The 6,544-nt window shown below is 34.1% G+C and overlaps 1 protein-coding gene across 1 annotated transcript in view; it reads right to left on the minus strand.

The window, feature by feature from the left end:
- tbcelb (tubulin folding cofactor E-like b) overlaps positions 1-5,931 on the minus strand; it is a 47,695-nt gene extending 41,764 nt beyond the window's left edge. The window contains exon 1 of the mRNA XM_089130006.1: positions 5,808-5,931. The gene's annotated coding sequence lies outside the window, so the exon portion shown is untranslated. The remainder of the gene's footprint in view (positions 1-5,807) is intronic.
- Positions 5,932-6,544: the final 613 nt, after the last annotated feature.

Here is a 6,544-nt window from a genome sequence, read left to right on the forward strand (position 1 = left end):
AAACACGAGTTAATGTCGGGATAGCTTTTTCCAGGCGGATAGAGCTAATGCAGGAGAAAGAGTTCAAAAGAGATGCTGAATCCTGCTTTCTTACCGACAGGTAAAGCTTTTTTTCATTGTTTAGTTGTGTACTTTATGATTTAGACATAACATTTATAGTTAAAAGTTGAAGATGATATCAAATGCACGTAGGCTACTTCATAAAATATAACGAATAAAGAAGGCTTAACTACTTATTACTATAGTTCATGTTTTTCACAGTCAGTAATTCATACTGTAATATTCGTTTATTCGTTTTGTCAGGTTGCTGTTTGTTTTTAATAACAAACCTGTTCACCACTCGACGAAGTGCTAATCCTGTCATAGCTTTTTGGTACATAATAGTTACCGTAGATGCAAAGTACATTTCAAAATGCAAGGCGCTGGAAAGCACAATTCGTTGCATTGCATAATACATTTTCACCGCTAGATGGCAGCAATTCCTACACATAGTCCCTTTAATACAACTGAACAACCTGATTAACAAACCGACTGTTGCTCTAAGAAAAAAGGGTTTGATTATAGGGCTTGATTATAAAGGCTTGGTATGTAAGTTTTGAAAACAACGCTTAATCAAAACTAGGGCTGGCCCGAATACCATTTTTTGAGCTTCAAAGCTTCGGTACTAATAAACATTGAATATTCGACGCTTCGGAATCTCTATATATCTGTCTGTCCGTTTGCATTTTGATTATTTCGAGAACCGTTCGTCCAAACAACTTCACAAGGAAGTGCAGTGTCGTATTTGGTGCAATATACAGGCGAGACGTGACACGTTCAGAATTAATAAACTTTTAATAAAGTACAGAACAGCGCGAGCGGGAAGTGTCTCACGCAAGCAGAGCTTATGCAACGAGAATGGACACTGCAAAACAGACACACACAGGTCTGTTAACTTAGCAATAATTTTATTAAGTTAGTCTAATATTTTTTCACTAACAAATAACTAACAAAGTAGGGTAGATTTAAGTAAAGAAGTGGCGCGCGTGCCTCACGCGAGCAGAGATTATATGCTCCCACTAGTGATATAAAACACACAAACACAGAAAAAGTTTTAATAAGTTATAGTCTTCTCACTGACAAATTACGGTAGACTTAAATAAATAAAAATGAAATTTAAATAAATAAAACCAAAATTTAAATTAATAAAAATGAAATTTATATTAATAAAAACGAAATTTATATTAATAAAAACGAAATTAAATAAATAAGAAATAAAAATGAAATTTAAATTAATTAAAAACCATGTTTAAATAAATAAAAACGATAATAAAAAAACGAATAACTTAAATATAGAAACATTTTTAAATAGACAAAAATTTAAATAAAGAAAAATGAAATTGTGACGTGATGTCTAAAATCTCAAAGTCTCGTAGTAGATTAAATTAGATTGATAATAACAGGTAAAAAGGATAATACATTTTGTTTCTATTATTGTATTTTCCACAATGTCACAGCAACGCAGCTTAACCCAAATACAAGTTAAGGCATGCACTTCTGTCCTTACAAACTCTGCTGCGCTCTAGCCGGAGAATACTCCCGTTGCAGGAACACTCTAGTCCAAGAAGAAGCAAATATATAACAAAGTTATATGCTAAGCATTATATTTCACCCGATTTTATAGTGTAAAACATATTCAAGCACAAATGAGAACCATTTCGAGTGGGATGCCAGGTGTGCAAAAAAAAAAAATTTGAATGTCACATTTTCAGATCGAATACCAACCCACCGAACGAATATTCAAATATTCTCCTCAAGCCCTAAACAAAGACGTAGCTTGATGATGCCATGAATGAGTGTGAAATCATGGAAACACAGCCAATGGAAAGCAATCTGATGGTATTCAGCCAGTAATCATGTTCATAGGTGTGCTAATGTATTAAAGTAACACTATGTAGTTTTTAAACCTTCATAATATATCTCCAAGACCCTTGTGATGGTACTTTGACTTACAATTTAAATGACACATCTGCCATAGCCTGACATGGTCTGCATCGCTTTTACTTGCACTATGTAACTTCAGGTTTCGGGTATTAACCAGAGCACAAAAAGAACTATAAAATTTGACTGCATTACGGCATACGTCACTTCCCCCACCACTTCCTCAAATTCGGACGTGAGAGGCCAACGTTTGTTTTCCGGCTTTTATTTATTTTAAAGCCGGTGTTGGATAAACATCAAGCATGCCCGTGCAACAGTAGGCTGCTCTAGGCTATAAGACAGCGGTAATGGACAATTCCGCTTCCAAACTGTAGGGCGACCGCAGAGAAAAAGTTCCTTGGTGTTGCTTTAAAAGTTTTATTAACGTTACTGTGTGGTATGAAGAGTTGACCTGTGGTGTTTTACGTTGCTGTTTTTATTATGCTCGTATGCCTCAGTCAGCTGCTGCAGCTCCTTTCGATTTGTTGTTTGTTTATTTTACAATTTAAGTCACATTTAATATTTGCCTTCTTCTTCAATGGCGCCACCAGGGGGTGGCCAGGGGTGGCCATGGCCACCCCTGGCCGACTCCTGGCCACCCCATTGGCCACCCCAATGGCCAGTATTAATTTTTGTAGCATCAGTTATGCATTTTATAAATAAGTCAAAAATATTCTTAAGTAAAAGAAGACGGGGAATTATGTGTCATGACGTGCTTTTTAAGTGCCAAATGGTACACTGTTACAGCAGCTTTTTGATGTGTTTTTGCCACGTTTGGACAGGCAGGGATGCAAACAGCGCGCTTTTCGGCGCCTCCCGCTTTTTTCACGTCAGTTTGGGTGACAAAGTCATCTGAAGTCATTCCATAGCTTAATGTGAGGGACATTAGTATATTTACATCATTAAAGTATACGGAAACTCGTTTTCCCTCCTCTGCGGCTGTCAATCATTCTCCATTCATATTCAAACAGCACGCGCGCCTCTTGGATGCACGGTAAAACTCTCTCCAATATGATATATTCACATTATAAATGCATGATCTGTAGATAAAAGGCTGTGTATTCGCATAAAATTACTTTATTTTCTTGGAGTTTGTTGCTGTTTTTAAACGACTCACTACGTAACCGTGTGCTTGTTACTGTTAGATCACACATATCACACGGATTATGAATCGGCATCAAACACAAAATAACTGTGAAACAAAGGAACAAATCGCACTAGGATTTGTGCGCTCAACATTTCTTCGATTTGTGACATGAGCTTTTAAATGCGCACTTATGCAGCGCAGTGCTGCTGCACACTGTGACTCCATGTTGCTTTAAGCACATCATTCTGCACCCGCTCTGTTTTTCATGTTATCATGGGTTTGCGCACTGAAATATTATTAAAAGCCAATATATTTTGTTATACCTAGCCTGCTCAATACATTTTAAATAAGCATAATTTAATTGTATATTATTTATTTGTAGTTTAGGCTATATATATATATATATATATACATATATATATATATGCACTTCTGAATTCTTGACATTAATATATAAATATAAAATTGTGAATGCCTGATTGAATTTTAAAAGAGAACTAATAGTAATTTGTTTTTATTAACATATTTAGATTTTATAAAATTACTGTGCAGATTTTTTCAAGAATTACTTTTTGCTGCTGATATATACACTCATTATACACTCATTAAGTTTATTAAAAATTCATAATACATTTATGTAATATTTAAAGGTGTTAACTGTATCTTACACTGCAAAATAATAACTTAAAAATGATTAAATTCATCACAATTATGTAAGTATCTGGAAATTTACTGTGGGGCAAGGGCCCTTATATATATCATATAATATATATCATTATATACAATATAATACATATTAGTTGGGCCCTACTAATATCATTAGTAACATTAAATATTACACAGTAAACCAAAGTATATCAGTAGGAGTTTCCTTAAGTCTTTCTGATAGTTGTCTACAGGCTGGTTTACTACAACAGTAGAATACAATTCTGAAATTATGGTTTATACTGTAGTTTTGGTGTGCCACCCCAAGATTTTAACTGGCCCCATCTGGCCACCCCTATGAAAAATTTCTGGAGGCGCCACTGTTCTTCTTCCCTGTACCATTTGATCACTAAAATTCACAATATTTTATTTCATTCTAATTAAGTCAATTGTGGGGTAACACAGTGCTGTTTTACTTGATTAAAACAATCATACTAAAAAATGTGTTTTTTAAAGTTATGTTAACATTACTCTGTGCGGCTGGTATGAGACACTCACATCACAGTAAGATTGATATTAGAACATCATAGTAGAATATCATTGCTCCCTGCTAATCAATAGCTGCACACAGCTCCAGGTGTGTGTCCATGGTTTGCAGTGTGTGTTCCCTACTCACTTATATCTATACTAATGTTTATGCACTAACTTGGATAGGTTAAATACAGAGAACAAATTCTGTTTATTCCGTTCCGTTTCTGTTTGCCATACTTGGCCTTTCACATCAAACAAGCAAGATGACTTGTGTTGCAAGTTGTGTTGGGGCTTGCAATTAATTTTCATAATCTATTGTGTGGTGAAAAACAAGGGATTCAAACAATAACACTAACACTGTTTAGTTTATAAAGATATCCAAACAGTTGCTCACCTGTCTAAAAACACATAATATATTGTATTTGGGGTTTCCATGGTTTCTAAAATCGAGGGTAACAGATTATGTATCATTGACAGGGGATGCAATGACACATCGTTACACTGGTTAAAATCGCTGATTTCTCTGCATTGTATTATTCTTATATAAACATTTTGATACACACAAGTCAGTCAAATAAATAATATTTTTATATTTTATTGTTGGTTATTTTCATCAAAAAAATCATGTTGTGCCTTTAACACCTCCTAAAACTATTTTTTTCTTATGTAGATTAACTTTCACTCTTTTTTTTCACCACAAGACCAGTAATGTGCGCTAATAAAGTCAGTGTTGTAAGAAGTGTTATGTAAGAAGATACGTTACTTTAACATTATTACTAACTTTAGACCTAATAGAAACAATCACAGATAGAAAAGTGTGAATATCAAAAACCTAACCGATTATTGGTACAAAAGTTACAACTATTTATCTCCCGAAACAACAGTTATTTCACACGCAAAAAATGTTTCAAGATAACATTTTTGAAAGCTGTTAACTTGACTAGACTTGTTCTAAAATAAGCCCCAGGTCAAATTTGAATGCGTTGCAAACCTATGGTTGCAAACAGCTGCGCATTGCGCATTGTGGTTGTTGAATTTCAAATGCACGGCTGCCATGACAACGCGTTTGTTTTGGATTAGCGCTGTTCGACCAGATTCTGCAGCTTTGCAATAGAAACTTCTTTATTTTTACTAGCTTTTGTTTTGGAGTGTTTAGAGGTTTAGTATTTTTTAAATAACGCACAATCCATGTCCCTTTGATCTGACTATGACTTCACGATAAGTTAAATATAGAGTAATGTGTAACATTAAGCATGCACAGAGGGGTGACAACCGCGAGACAAGAAACGTGGATTCTATCTATCTATCTATCTATCTATCTATCTATCTATCTATCTATCTATCTATCTATCTATCTATCTATCTATCTATTAAAAAAACAACATTAGGCTTCGCTTATAAATGCGAACACCGAAATTAAAAGGCAAATGTCGTGCGCTGACCAGAGGAAAAATACTGTAAATGTACGTTATATAAATACAATGCCTTAATTATAATACATAGCCTCTCTCGGCATTCACATGCACAATAAATAAAATTCGAAATACATGTTTGACATTTAACGTGAGTGTTTTGATACGCTTACCAATGCTTCAGCAAATCGGTCTGCTTGTTTAGCTAGTTGTTTTTGTTGTTGATCCGTTGCTTTGTTGGTGAACAAGAAGCTCTACCGTAGTTACTTCCTATTGGCGAAACAGTGTTGTTGTTTTGCACTGCAGCCTGATGCTCCAGTACAGAGGGTGGCAGCATTACACCACAGACATGAAAGTTTCTTACGTTTCGATATGAGCTGTTTGTTTATAAAAAAAAAAACATGTTTTACTTTTTTTTTTTTTACCACGAGACATCGGCAAATATAATGTATTCTAAACAAAATATTAACCCTTTGTCTGTGGCATGAATTTTTATTTCTACACCCTATTCCCTGACAATTTATCTATCATAAAATTCCAACATCATACATTGGTTTGTTGCCTCAAGGTATATTCTAAACCAATACATATTACATTCACAAAAGTTTGTGGTCAAAAGGGAAGTCTTATAAATATACATGGGTGTAAAAAAAATCTACTCTGAATAATAAATAAATACATAAATTTTATATTAAAATATTTAGTTTATTTTGAATTTTTTTTTAAATGAGTTCTGTGTCTAAATTTAGTTTTATTGACTTTTATTTTTTTGTTTTACCAATAGCTAGTTTGTATATCTGTTTCTTAGTCCCCCCCCCCCCCTTCTGTTTCTTTTGCCTTTTTTATTTTAAGAATACAAAACAACTCTCTAAAATGAATTGCTGTCTGAAAAAGTAGACAAAGTGATGCC

Source organism: Pimephales promelas, chromosome 4, assembly GCF_988280905.1.
Source record: "Pimephales promelas chromosome 4, fPimPro1.hap1.1, whole genome shotgun sequence".
In the NCBI taxonomy this organism is placed as follows: Eukaryota; Metazoa; Chordata; class Actinopteri; order Cypriniformes; family Leuciscidae; genus Pimephales; species Pimephales promelas.